We start from the raw sequence: 13,190 nt of genomic DNA on the forward strand, positions 1-13,190 counted from the left end.
CGGCTAGGAGGGGTCCTAGCCTGGGGGGGGGGGGGGGGGGGTTAGGGAGGGACACCGGGTTGCTGCTGGAAAGACCAGAAACGGGAAGTGGAGGACTAGAGAGGTGGGGGGAGGGGGCCATCGCCATGGGGAGCGGGTCAGAAGGGGAGGGTCGACCCGGGGCAAGCAGGGAACAGGACATGGCTAATCGGCAGGGGAAGGGGGCGGGTCGTCCCGCGACCCGGCTGATCACTTGGAACGTGAGGGGGCTGAATGGGCCGGTCAAGAGATCAAGGGTATTCTCACACCTGAAGGGACTGAAGGCTGATGTAGCAATGTTACAGGAGACCCATTTGAAGGTAGTGGACCAGGTTCGCCTGAGAAGGGGGTGGGTGGGACAGGTGTTCCACTCCGGATTGGACGCAAAGAACCGGGGGGGTGGCGATTCTGGTGGGAAAGAGGGTGTCGTTCGTGGCGGAGGAGGTGGTGGCGGATAAGGAGGGTAGGTATGTGATGGTGAAGGGTAAGCTGCAGGGGGAGAAAGTGGTGATGGTCAACGTATATGCCCCGAACTGGGATGACGCGGGTTTTATGAGGCGCCTATTGGGCCTCATTCCGGGACTGGAGGCAGGGGGCTTGATCATGGGGGGGGGACTTTAACACAGTGCTGGACCCCGGGCTAGACAGATTGAGCTCAAGGACCAATAGGAGGCCGGCAGCGGCAGAAGTGCTGAGGGGGTACATGGAGCAGATGGGAGGAGTAGACCCATGGAGGTTTGGTAGGCCGAGGGCGAGGGAGTATTCCTTTTTCTCCCACGTCCATAGAGTGTACTCCAGAATCGATTTCTTCGTGTTGAGCAGGGGGCTGATCCCGAGGGTACGGGAAGCTGAGTACTCGGCCATTGCGATCTCTGATCATGCACCACATTGGGTGGATGTGGAAATGGGGGAGGCGCGGGACCAGCGCCCGCTGTGGCGGCTGGATGTGGGGCTGTTAGCGGACGACGAGGTGTGTCAAAGGGTCCGGAAGAGCATTGAGAGCTATCTGGACTTGAATGACACGGGGGAGGTGCAGGTGGGGATGGTCTGGGAGGCCCTGAAGGCAGTGATCAGGGGAGAGCTGATCTCCATAAGGGCACACAGAGAAAGAAAGGAGAGGCAGGAGAGGGAGAGGCTGGTGGGGGAGATATTGGAAGTGGATAGGAGATATGCGGAGGCACCAGAGGAGGGGCTGCTGGGAGAACGGCGCAGCCTGCAGGTCAAGTTCGACCTGCTGACCACCAGGAAGGCAGAGACGCAGTGGAGGAGGGCACAGGGCGCGGTCTATGAGTATGGGGAAAAGGCGAGCAGGATGCTGGCACACCAGCTTCGCAAACGAGATGCGGCTAGGGAGATTGGGGGAGTGAAGGAGAGGGGCGGGAAGGTAGTACAGAAGGGGCAAGAAGTGAACGGGGTCTTCAGGGATTTTTACAAGGAGTTGTATCGGTCTGAGCCGCCGACGAGGAGAGGGGGAATGGAGGACTTCCTAAACAAATTGAGGTTCCCAAGGGTCCAGGAGGGGCTGGTAGAAGGGCTGGGGGCGCCAATAGGGCTAGAGGAGCTAGTCAAGGGAATAGGTCAGATGCAAGCGGGGAAGGCGCCGGGGCCAGATGGGTTCCCGGTGGAATTCTACAAGAAAAATGTGGACTTGGTGGGACCGGTACTGGTACGAGCCTTTAATGAGGCGCGAGAGGGGGGGGTTCTGCCCCCGACAATGTCGCAGGCTCTGATCTCCCTGATACTGAAGCGGGATAAAGACCCCGTGCAGTGCGGGTCCTACAGGCCTATCTCGCTTCTGAACGTGGATGCCAAGTTGCTGGCAAAGATCCTGGCAGCTAGAATAGAGGATTGTGTGCCAGGGGTAATCCATGAGGACCAGACGGGGTTCGTGAAGGGGCGGCAGCTCAACACGAACGTGCGGAGATTGCTGAATGTAATTATGATGCCGGCAGTGGAGGGGGAGGCTGAGATAGTGGTAGCGCTGGACGCGGAGAAGGCATTCGATAGGGTGGAGTGGGAGTACCTGTGGGAGACGTTGGAACGGTTTGGGTTTGGGGAAGGGTTTATTAAGTGGGTGAAGTTGCTCTACTCGGCCCCGACGGCGAGTGTAGTGACAAACGGGAGGAGGTCGGAGTATTTCGGGCTCCACTGAGGGACCAGGCAGGGATGTCCCCTATCCCCCTTACTTTTCGCACTGGCGATCGAACCGTTGGCGATGGCACTGAGGGGTTCAGGGGGGTGGAGAGGACTGACTAGGGGAGGGGAGGAACATCGAGTATCGCTGTATGCGGATGATCTACTGCTGTACGTGGCAGACCCAGAAGGGGGAATGCCGGAGATAATGGAACTATTAGCAGAGTTTGGGGACTTTTCGGGGTACAAACTAAATTTGGGCAAAAGCGAGGTTTTTGTGATACACCCGGGGGACCAGGGAGAGGGTATTGGGAGACTCCCCTTCAAGCGAGCAGGAAAGAGCTTTAGGTACTTAGGGGTGCAGGTGGCAAGGAACTGGGGGACCCTCCACAAGTTGAACTTTTCCAGGCTGGTGGAACAGATGGAGGAGGAATTTAAGAGGTGGGACATGGTACCGCTGTCGCTGGCGGGGAGGGTGCAGTCAATCAAAATGACGGTCCTCCCAAGGTTCCTGTTTTTATTTCAGTGCTTGCCCATCTTCCTCCCTAGGGCCTTCTTCAAAAAGGTGACGAGTAGCATCATGAGCTACGTGTGGGCGCACGGCACCCCAAGGGTGAGGAGGGTCTTTTTGGAGCGGAGTAGGGACAGTGGAGGGCTGGCACTACCCAATCTCTCGGGGTATTACTGGCCGGCAAATGTGTCAATGGTGCGCAAGTGGATGATGGAAGGGGAGGGGGCAGCTTGGAAACGAATGGAGAGGGCGTCCTGTGGCAACACAAGCCTGGGGGCCCTAGTAACGGCACCATGGCCGCTCCCCCCCACAAGGTACACCACGAGCCCGGTGGTGGCGGCCACCCTCAAGATATGGGGGCAGTGGAGGCGACACAGGGGGGAAATGGGAGGTCTGTTGGCGGCGCCAATAAGAGGGAACCATAGATTCACCCCGGGGAACATCGACGGGGGATTTCAGAGCTGGTACAGGGTGGGCATACGGCAGCTGAAGGACCTGTTTATAGAGGGGAGGTTTGCGAGCCTGGGAGGGCTGGAGGAGAAGTTTGAGCTCCCCCCGGGAAACATGTTCAGATATTTACAAGTGAAGGCATTTGCTAGACGGCAGGTGGAGGGGTTCCCCCTGCTCCCCAGTAAGGGGGCGAGTGATAGGGTGCTCTCGGGGGTCTGGGTCAGAGGGGGGAAGATATCAGACATCTACAAGATAATGCAGGAGGCGGAAGAAGCATCAGGGGAGGAGCTGAAAGCCAAGTGGGAAGGGGAGCTGGGAGAGCAGATAGAAGACGGGACGTGGGCGGATGCACTGGAGAAGGTCAATTCTTCCTCCTCGTGTGCGAGGCTGAGCCTCATTCAATTTAAGGTGCTGCATAGAGCTCACATGACGGGGACAAGGATGAGCCGGTTCTTTGGGGGTGAGGACAGGTGTGTCAGATGTCTGGGAAGCCCAGCGAACCATGTGCATATGTTCTGGGCATGTCCGGTGCTGGAAGGGTTCTGGAAGGGGGTGGCAAGGACGGTGTCGAAGGTGGTGGGGTCCAGGGTCAAACCAGGATGGGGGCTTGCGATCTTTGGGGTCGGGGTAGAACCGGGGGTACAGGAGGCTAGGGATGCCGGAATACTGGCCTTTGCGTCCCTAGTGGCTCGACGAAGGATATTAATTCAATGGAAGGACGCGAGGCCTCCAAGCGTTGAAACTTGGATTAACGATATGGCTAGCTATATTCAGCTAGAAAGGATCAAATTTGCCCTGAGAGGGTCGGTACAGGGATTCTCCAGGCGGTGGCAACCTTTCCTTGACTTTTTAGATCAGAGATAGACGTTCGGGGTCGTGGCAGCAGCAACCCGGGGGGGGGGGGGGGGGGGGTGGGGGGAGGGGGGGGGAGGGGAGGGGGGGGAGGGGAGGGGGGGGGAGGGGAGGGGAGGGGGGGGAGGGGAGGGGAGGGGGGGGAGGGGGGGGGGGCGGCAATGGTCGTGGGGGGACATGCACGACTGTAACGCGGGCAAGTCTGCTCGCTGCTCATGTCTGAAACTGTAGGCTGCCTTGTTTGTTAAGTTGTTGCTTGGGGGGGGGGGAGGACTGGTGCGCGCGAGAGGGCGGGCGAGGGAGGGATATTTGCCTAGAGGGATTGTGTTGTATATAATTTAAAAAATAGTAGGGGTAAATGTCTGTATGGAAAAACTCTTTCAATAAAAATTATTTAAAAAAAAAAAAAAAGAAGGATAAGAGGGGTCTTATTGAACGTACAAGATACTGCGAGGCCTGGATAGAGTGGACATGGAGCGAATGTTTCCACTTGTAGGAAAAACTAGAAACAGAGGACACCATCTCAGATTAAAGGGATGATCCTTTAAAACAGAGATGAGGAGAAATTTCTTCAGCCAGAGGGTGGTGAATCGGCAGAAGGCTGTGGAGGCCAATTCACTGAGTGTCTTTAAGACAGAGATAGATAGGTTCTTAATTAATGAGGGGATCAGGGGTTATGGGGAGAAGGCAGGAGAATGGGGATGAGAAAATATCAGCCATGATTGGATGGCGGAGCAGACTCGATGGGCCAAGTGGCCTAATTCTGCTCCTATGTCTTATGGTCTTATGCGCTGGGCTCCTCCATCATTGAGGATCAGGATATTTGTGGAGCTTCCCCCATCCTGTGAGTTTAATTGTCCACCACCATTTAAGACTGGATGTGGCAGGACTGCAGAGCTTAAATCTGATCTGTTGGTTGTGGAATTGCTTAGCTCTGTCTATTACTTGCTCCTAATGCTGTTCAGCACACAAGTAGTCCTGTATGTACCTTTACCAGGTTGGCATGCCATTTGTAAATATGCCTGGTGTTGCTCCTGGTATGGTCAAGTATGGTTTTCCATCTTGTTGGTTCCCTCACCACCTGCCACAGATCCAGTCCAGCAGAAATTACCTTTAAGACTCAACCACCAGTAGCATCAGAAATGGTGCTGCTGAGCCACTCTTAGTGTTGGACTTTGAAGCCTCCACCCAGAGTACATTCTGCACCCTTGTCACCTTCAGTTCTTCCTCCAAATGATGTTCAACATGAAGGAGTTGGGGGGGGGGAGGCTGAGAAAAAGTATGCGGTTATCAGCAGGCGGTTTCCTTACCCATGTTTGACCTGATGCCATAAGACTTCATTGGGTCCACAGTTGATGTTGAGGACTCCCAGGGTAACACCCTCCCAATTGTCTGCTACTGTGTCGCCACCACCTCTGCAGGACTCCCATTGAGCTGAGAATCATAGAATCCCTACAGTGCAAAAGAAGGCCATCCAGCCCATCGAGTCTGCATCGACCCTCCAAAAGAGCACCCTACTTCGGCCCATGCCCCCACCCCACCCTATCCCCACAATCCCGAAGCTGCACTTAAACGTTTGGACACTAAGTGGCAATTTTGCATGACCAATCCACCTAACCTGCACATCTTTAGACCGTGGGATAAAACTGGAAAACTGGAGCACCCAGAGGAAACCCACGCACACATGCGGGAGAACATGCAAATATTACACAGTCACCCAAGGTCAGAACTGAACACGGGTTCCTGATGCTGTGAGGCAGCATTGCTAACCACTGTGCCACCACAGTAACGGCTGATGCTCTGGTGCAGTACAGAGGGATTGCCCCACTGCTGGAGGTGCTGTCTGTCAGATAAAGTGCTAAATATGCACCATTGTGGAGAGGAGCAGCGGACGGTTCTCCCTGGGATCTTGGTCAATATTTATCCCTCAATCAACATCACAAAGAACATTAACTGATTGTTATCACTTTGCAGTTTCGGGGAGCTTACTGTGCACAATTTGGCTACCTTACAACAGTGACCACACTCTATTGACTGTAAATTGCCTTGAGTCAACCTGAGGTTGTGAAAGGTGCTATTTAAAGACAAATCTCTTCTTTCTCTGAATAAGTTATGGTGGCACTGCTGCCTCTCAGCGCCAGGGACCCTGGTTCAATTCCGGCCTTGGATGACTGTGGGGAGTTTTGACATTTTCCCCGTGTCTGTATGAGTTTCCTCCGGGTGCCCCGATTTCTTCCCACAGTCTAAAGATGTGCATGTTAGGTGGCCATGTCAAATTGCTCCTTGGTGTCAGGATGTGTAGGTTAGGTTATGGAGATAGGGTGGGGGAGTGGCCCTGGTTGGAGTGCTCTTTTGGAGGGCCGGGGCACGCGCGATGGGCCAAATAGCTTCCTTCCTTGATGGGCAGCATGGTAGCACAGTGGTTAGCACTGTGGCTTCACAGCGCCAGGGTCCCAGGTTCAATTCCCTGCTGGGTCACTATCCGTGCGGAATCTGCACATTCTCCCTCTGTCTGTGTGGGTTTCCTCCGAGTGCTCCGGTTTCCTGCCAGAGTCCAAAGACTTGCAGGTTAGGTGGATAGTGTCAAAAAATGTTAGGAGGGGTTATTGGGTTAGGGGGATAGGGTGGAAATGAGGGCTTAAGTGGGTTGGTGCAGACTCGATGGGCTGAATGGCCTCCTTCTGCACTGTATGTTCTATGTTCGGCACTGGTGGTATTCTATAAGGGGAGTACCGTCCATAAACCTCTCTATGTCAGCATTAAAACTCTTCCTGTAAACCACTCTTTGAAACAAACCTAATTGACCAGACTGTTAGCCCTCTCCCCGCCCTAATATCTCTTTGTTACATTGTCACATTTTCTCTGATTACATTTCTCTGGAGTGCTCTGGGATGGTCCACTGCACGTGAGACATTCTATGCTTACAAGTGTTTTCAAATTGTTGTTAAAAGGTGTTGCATAAGACGCAAATTGTGGAATTAATACTTTGAATAGAAGGAGAGGGTAGAGGAGGGACGATCGTGTAAAAACAACTTGTGGTCGATAACTTGGAGAGGAAATGACATTGAGCCCTTGTTCCTGCTTTCGCCAGGTGAGGTCTCCCTCACTGTCATCATGGATTCAGGATTGAGCCAATGGAATTAATAGAACTGTATTTCCACACATGTCAGGGTCTCCCACTCTTTAGATGGCGCTTTTACCGGGAGGCTGTGCCTCCTGAGTTTATGAAAAGTTCTTCCCACCAATCCCATGAAGTTCTTTGGCTGGGAGAGAGAGAGGGGAGGAGGGGTGGGGGGATTTTTTGGAAAAAAAACGCCTGACGTCAGGGGCTAATATGGTAGTGTCACTTTAAGATGGGGGAGTGATCAGAACTTCACTTATCCAATTTCAGGGATCGCCTGCAAATGGAGGGCTTGTTGAGAAAATAGAGCATCAGGATTCAGCCGGAGGGGGAGGCACCAATGCTCGCTCCAGACTTCAGGCTCAAAGTACCCTCCTTCCCAACACAATGCGCTGATCGGAAGTCCCAGGGAAAGCTGGCTCACCGAGGGACAAAGTGTCAGCACTGGCTGGCTGGCGGAGGAGGCTAGCTTTGGTGGAGTTGGGAGGCGGACGGAACTTCTCCACAAAGTTGCTTAGCTCCTCCTCCTGTGTTCTTCGAGATTGATTTCATACCGAATCTCATTCTTGAAATTCCACCATCGCTGTCAACTTCGGGAAATATTTGAACGGGAGGAGGAGGAGGAGGGGGGGAGTGAGCAAAAGTCGAGAAGCAACAAAAGTTTCTTAACTTTTTTTAACAAAATAAAAAAACAATTTTAGGAAGCATTACTGAGGGGGAACTTTTCACAGGTCGTTGAGTGGGGAGTTTTTGTTTTAACACCCCCCCCCCCCCCTTTCTCTATTCCCCTGTTTCTATAACAGGGGCACTTTTCAGGAGGTGAGTCTTTTTGTCAATTTCATTTGGGTCAATTTCACCGCGGAATCCGCGCTGCTCAAATCGGCGCATGGGAAGGGAGGGAGGGAGAGAGAGAGGTCTGAACAAATCTTTGTCATATTTTACATTTTTGTAAAACACGAACTTCCGCAGGGGGAAAAAAGCGAGGGGGGGGGGGGGGGGGAGAAAGAAAGCGATTCATGTATAGAAGTGTTTTCGGGCTGTTGGGCGTTTTGTTGATTTTATTTTCTCCTTGTAGCTGGATTTCGTTTTTTAAAAATCAGTGACCATGTTGTGTTTTCTCTCTCTCCCTCTCCCATTCTCTCTCACACACAAACACACGCAGCGGCGGAAAGTTTTTCAAAGTTTGTCTCGGCCACCAGAAACATTTTGTTGCTGCTCTTTCGAAGTCGAAGATTGTCACCTGGAAGGGTGGGTGGGAAGGAAGGAAGGAGGGAAAAGACCCCCCCCCCCCCCCCCCCCCCCCCAAGCTGGTGTTGATCGGTTTGGAGGTCAGCTGGATAACTATAGGAGATCCCAAGATTTGATTTTCGGGAAAGTTTTACAAGGGTAAGTGAAATATTTCGAACTCTTATTGTCAACGCTGTTTGAATTGTATTTTTTTTAAATGAAACACTTTATATACCCTCTCTCTCTTCGACGTTCGTTTCATTTATTATTCATCGAGTGCTTCGCCTATCTGACCAATTTGCGTTTGAAATCTTCTACAGATGATCGGTTTTAAGCGAGTGGGTGTCATCTGTGAAACTGGGAGCAAGTTGTGGGGGTGGTGGTGGTCTGAGAATGGCCGTTCCAATTCTACATAAAACTTTCCTCCTCTTCGGGGACCCTTCAGAGGAAATTCATATGAACGTCAAATATTCAAGTTCCCTTTTCCCCCCCTATTGTTCTCCAGCTCAACTCGTTTGTGCTTCTCAAGCTGTGTTTTATTTGCGATCTTGCTCCTGCCCCGGTTTTATGTGTATATATAATGTATGGGGGATTGGTAACAATAACTATTCAATTAAAGATTTTTTTCATTTTGTTCTGTAATGCACACTTGTGTCATTTCCCATTGTTCCATGGTGCCCTAGGGGAGAGGGGAGGGGAGAGGGCGGGGGCGGGGGGGGGGGGGGGGGAGAGAGAGAGGAATATGATGGGTCTGCATTTGTTTAGCGCCTGTCCCCGCCCTCAGAGCGTTGCCCTCTTGAAGAGCCGTAACTCCAGCTCGCTTGACGAATGCAACAGTGAAACTATCGGTTTGACAGTGTTTACTGTAGACATTGTAATTGAACAGCAGGGATTTCAAAGCTGGAATCTGATTTCAGGGCAAGTGTGCCGGCTAAATCTTATGAGAATGACTGTCCCCCTTGTAGTTTATGATGTGTGAATTTCGTGCAGTTTACAGCTTGGATTTATTGTTTTGAGCTGTGTTGATTTAATCAATTTGCGCACTGGTTAGAATAAATCCCTAATAATGAGGTGAGCTACAGACTGTCCATACTGCTGGAATGGCTCTGAGGTTGTTTGCCCTTTTTATTGAATGTCCTTCTGCACCAAGGGCACCATACTGTCAACGACTGTTGGCAGAACTGTTACTTTAAAAAAAATCCCCCACCCCAAGCAAAGCACAAGATATAAATAATTTTCACTCTTGGGAGCCAAGTGTCTCCTCACCAACTGCCCACTGCCATCCAATACTTAAAACCAACTCCTTCCTACATGTAGGGTGGCTCAGCCAGCTCTGTCCAGAACAGCTGCCCCATGTTATAGAGATGCTCCCCCCTCCCATCACCAATGGCAAACAATTGATTTCTTCATTAATGCATAGCAAGAAGTCTTACAACACCAGGTTAAAGTCCAACATGTTCGTTTCAAACACTAGCTTTCGGAGCACTGCTCCTTCCTCAGGTAATGCATGCAGGGGCACCCGGTGAGTGAGCTAAAGTTAGGCAATTCATTCAAAATTCAATTTCTCAACCACCCATGCTGGAGCCTGTCTTTCAGTCCACCGGGCACCTTATTTTTTTTTTTAGTTTAGTTTAAAACTGAGAAACATTGGAGATGAGCCAAGATACATGGGCACAGGAAAACCATCATGCTGGATGAGGGATGCAGTGTGGAAGGATTCTGCCCATCCCCTCTCACACACCTCTGTTTCTCAATGGGCTGTGGCTACCGGAGTTGGCATTTTTGAGATGGGTAAGGATATATTTGCCCTCAAACTTGCTGGGCTAGTTCAGAGGACAGTTAAGAGTCAACATCATTACAGTGGATCCGGAGTTGCATGGTAAGCACAGCAGATTTCCTTCCCTAAAGGATATTAGTGAACCAGATGGGTTGTTGTGAGAATTGATGAGCGTTTCACCATTATTGGGACTAGCTTTCCATTCCAGATTTGTTGGTCAGGTTTAAATTTCACCAGCTGCCATGGTGGAATTTGAACCCCTGCCCCCAGAGCATTAGCCTGGGCCTACTGCATTCAAGATTGGGTTGAAGGACAGATCAGCTGTGATTGAATTGAATGGTGGAACAGAGTGGATGGGCTGAATGGCCTTCTCCCATTCCGGTGAAAGTTGATGAGGCATGTGAAGATCCTGATTGGAAAAACCAGCAGAGTGCAAGAGGAGAGGAAAGACTGCAGGGTGATGTAGAACTCCATGTTTTTTTGAGTTTGAGGAAGGAGACAGTCTGGTGAGTCATGATTTCAGGGATATCGGGATAGGATACCGGGAGAAGCAGGAGGTAAAATTCACATTCTTAACTCTTCAGTTGCAGGAAGTGAAAGCTCAACAGTAATGCAGTGAGTCTTGGAAATGTCATGAGAGGGAGAGAGGCTGAGCTTGGAGACTACAGTTTTTTTTCACACTGGTTAAAAAATGATAGTGACATTAATGTCTAGGTTAACTGCCTGGACGTTAATCATTATTGATGGCCGTTTGGCAGGGAATGGAAGGACAATTATCTTTTTGTAAAGAAAAAGCACTTTAATGTCTTGTTATTCATTCTCGGATACCCCTTTATCTCAACACTATCAAAGTTATAATGGTGTCGAACAGGGAAATGAAAAATCATAATGAATTAGGGCTTGTCCATCACTTAGAATATTAACCATAACTTGCCTATTATTTCAAAGGATGACTGTTAACCATAACTTTCTCATTGTTTAGAATGGTTACTGTGCTAGCCGTAACTTTCCTGTTATTTAGAAGGATTATTGTTGCTAACCATAACTTGCCCATCATTTGGAAGGGTTAGTGGTAAACCAGATGACCAACAGGGCCTCCACTGGAGCACAGGGCAAGCAGTGTTACCGGGGCGGTTTGAAATTTGAGTGGCCATTCCTCATGAATGAGTCAAAGTGGTAAATGTCTGGATGGTATTGATTGTGGATGTAGGTTGGCATCTCAAAGAAGTTTCGATTTCTCTGCAAAAATGGAGGCCATTGTCTGGGCTGGTTTTTCAAAAGAATTGGTTCCATTGCCATCATCTTTCCTCGGAGTCCTGCAAATATTTCCATATCATGTATTTATCCAATTCCCCTTTGAAAGTCACTGTTGACTCTGCTTCCATTGCCCTTTCAGGCTGTGCACACCGGATCATTATAGCTCAAGTGTATTAAAAGGAATACAATTATCTTTCTCTCTCCGTTAGTCTTTTTGCCAATTACCTTAAATCCGTGGATTACTGCCCCTCCTGCCCTGAAATAAACATCGATGGGACCAAGGGAGGAGATGAAATAAATCAGGAAGTCGAGATTAGACAATGAGAGGTTTGAGATGTAAGAATTTACCAATCGCATTACAGATTATTATATGGAGAATAGGCCCAGCTCCGATTAATTAACTTGACAAAGTGAGCTCTGGGTCAAACCTGGGACTGTCGAACTCCATTCCACAGACCCGATTTATCAGTGGGCTATCAAAAGCATGTTTCGGAGTTGTCCTGAACAGACCCAAAGTGGCGTTTTTCTGAAGTTGCATGTTCCTCAAAATTTTGTTTGTTGGGCCAAAGTCAAATTTTGGCGAGTAGGAGGAATTACTCGGCCCTAACATTGTTTGTGTGAAGGCGACTGACTCATGGTTAGGTTGTGTGGTGTTGAGGCTGGCTAGATCTGTTCAAACAATCCAGCAATCGAGCCCTGCCCTGAGCTGAAGAAGGGCTCGGGTCTATTGACCTGCTGACACTCGCTGCCCTGGCTCAGTCTCTGGAGTCACTGAAGGGCAACCAAGAGCCCATGTTGTCCTAACCTAGCCTGGAGTTGGTGCCTTCAGACAAAGGAGAAGTAAAAAAGATTAAATTGGTGGAAAGGGGAGGGGGGGGGTTTGAGAGTTGCAGAGTCTGGCGGTGAGTGATTGATTATGGGTGTTCCTGTGGAGATTTTGCACAGAAATGAAAGGATGATTGTATCTATAAGGAAACACTTTAACAAAGTTCCCCTGAATCAGAAAGTGTGCGTTAGCTCAGTTTATAAATAAATAAAGGAAGCAGTTTGGATAATTTGCTTCATTTTGCATGAGGCAGAGGGCAGAATGCTTTTTGTTGACTGTGATTTTCTTCTATTGGCCACAACTCTCAGCCTTGGAGGTGGGAATTTTTTTCCCTTTGGCTACACCATGCACCCCCATCTCTTGAAGCTGAGGTGCCGTCGTACAAATATTGTAGCTAAGTGACTGTGCTTCATGTGTGAACCTAGACAGTGAGTGGGGAACAGACCTGGTGGATGCGCCCAATCGTGACCTTGTCTGATGTCCACATGTACCCTTCCTGCTATTCATGGACTGATTCACCATGTTCAGGGTCACTTGTGTAGCTGCTCTTGTATTTTAAAATCCATTCTTGGGGTATGGGCATTGGGGTATGGGCATCACTGGCTTGGATGCACTTATTGCCCCTTCCTTAATTATCCCAGAGAAGGTGGGTGAGGGCCGCCACCGTGACCCACTGCAGTCCATGTGCTCCCATGATTTACTATAATACCATCCATCTTGGGGTGGTACGTCACCTGTTGCCCCATCTGAAGTTGTCTAATTGAACAGAGAGCAGAAATTTAAACCTGGAACTTCCTTCTGCACCACTGCATGCCCACACATTTCTTGTTCCCTATTTTATTCCCTCAGTGGGAAGGTTGGGGTGGGGTGGTCGACAGACATTGCTATCAGCTAATGGACATGCTTAAATAGGGAGTCCGCATCTCGGAGTTCCCCCTCACACCCTCCGGTACTGAAGTTAGCAGACACATTACCTCCAGGAAGTAAGGAATTGGGAATATCGATGGAGGCTGGGATT

The 13,190-nt window shown here is 50.2% G+C and overlaps 1 protein-coding gene across 9 annotated transcripts in view; it reads left to right on the plus strand.

The window, feature by feature from the left end:
* The first annotated feature begins 8,376 nt into the window (after positions 1-8,376).
* Positions 8,377-13,190, plus strand: part of LOC119978579 (transcriptional enhancer factor TEF-5-like) — a 278,752-nt gene continuing 273,938 nt past the window's right edge. For all 9 annotated transcript variants that reach the window (XM_038820338.1, XM_038820342.1, XM_038820339.1 and 6 more), the window contains exon 1: positions 8,377-8,471. The gene's annotated coding sequence lies outside the window, so the exon portion shown is untranslated. The remainder of the gene's footprint in view (positions 8,472-13,190) is intronic.

Source organism: Scyliorhinus canicula, chromosome 15 (assembly GCF_902713615.1).
Source record: "Scyliorhinus canicula chromosome 15, sScyCan1.1, whole genome shotgun sequence".
NCBI classification, from domain to species: domain Eukaryota; kingdom Metazoa; phylum Chordata; class Chondrichthyes; order Carcharhiniformes; family Scyliorhinidae; genus Scyliorhinus; species Scyliorhinus canicula.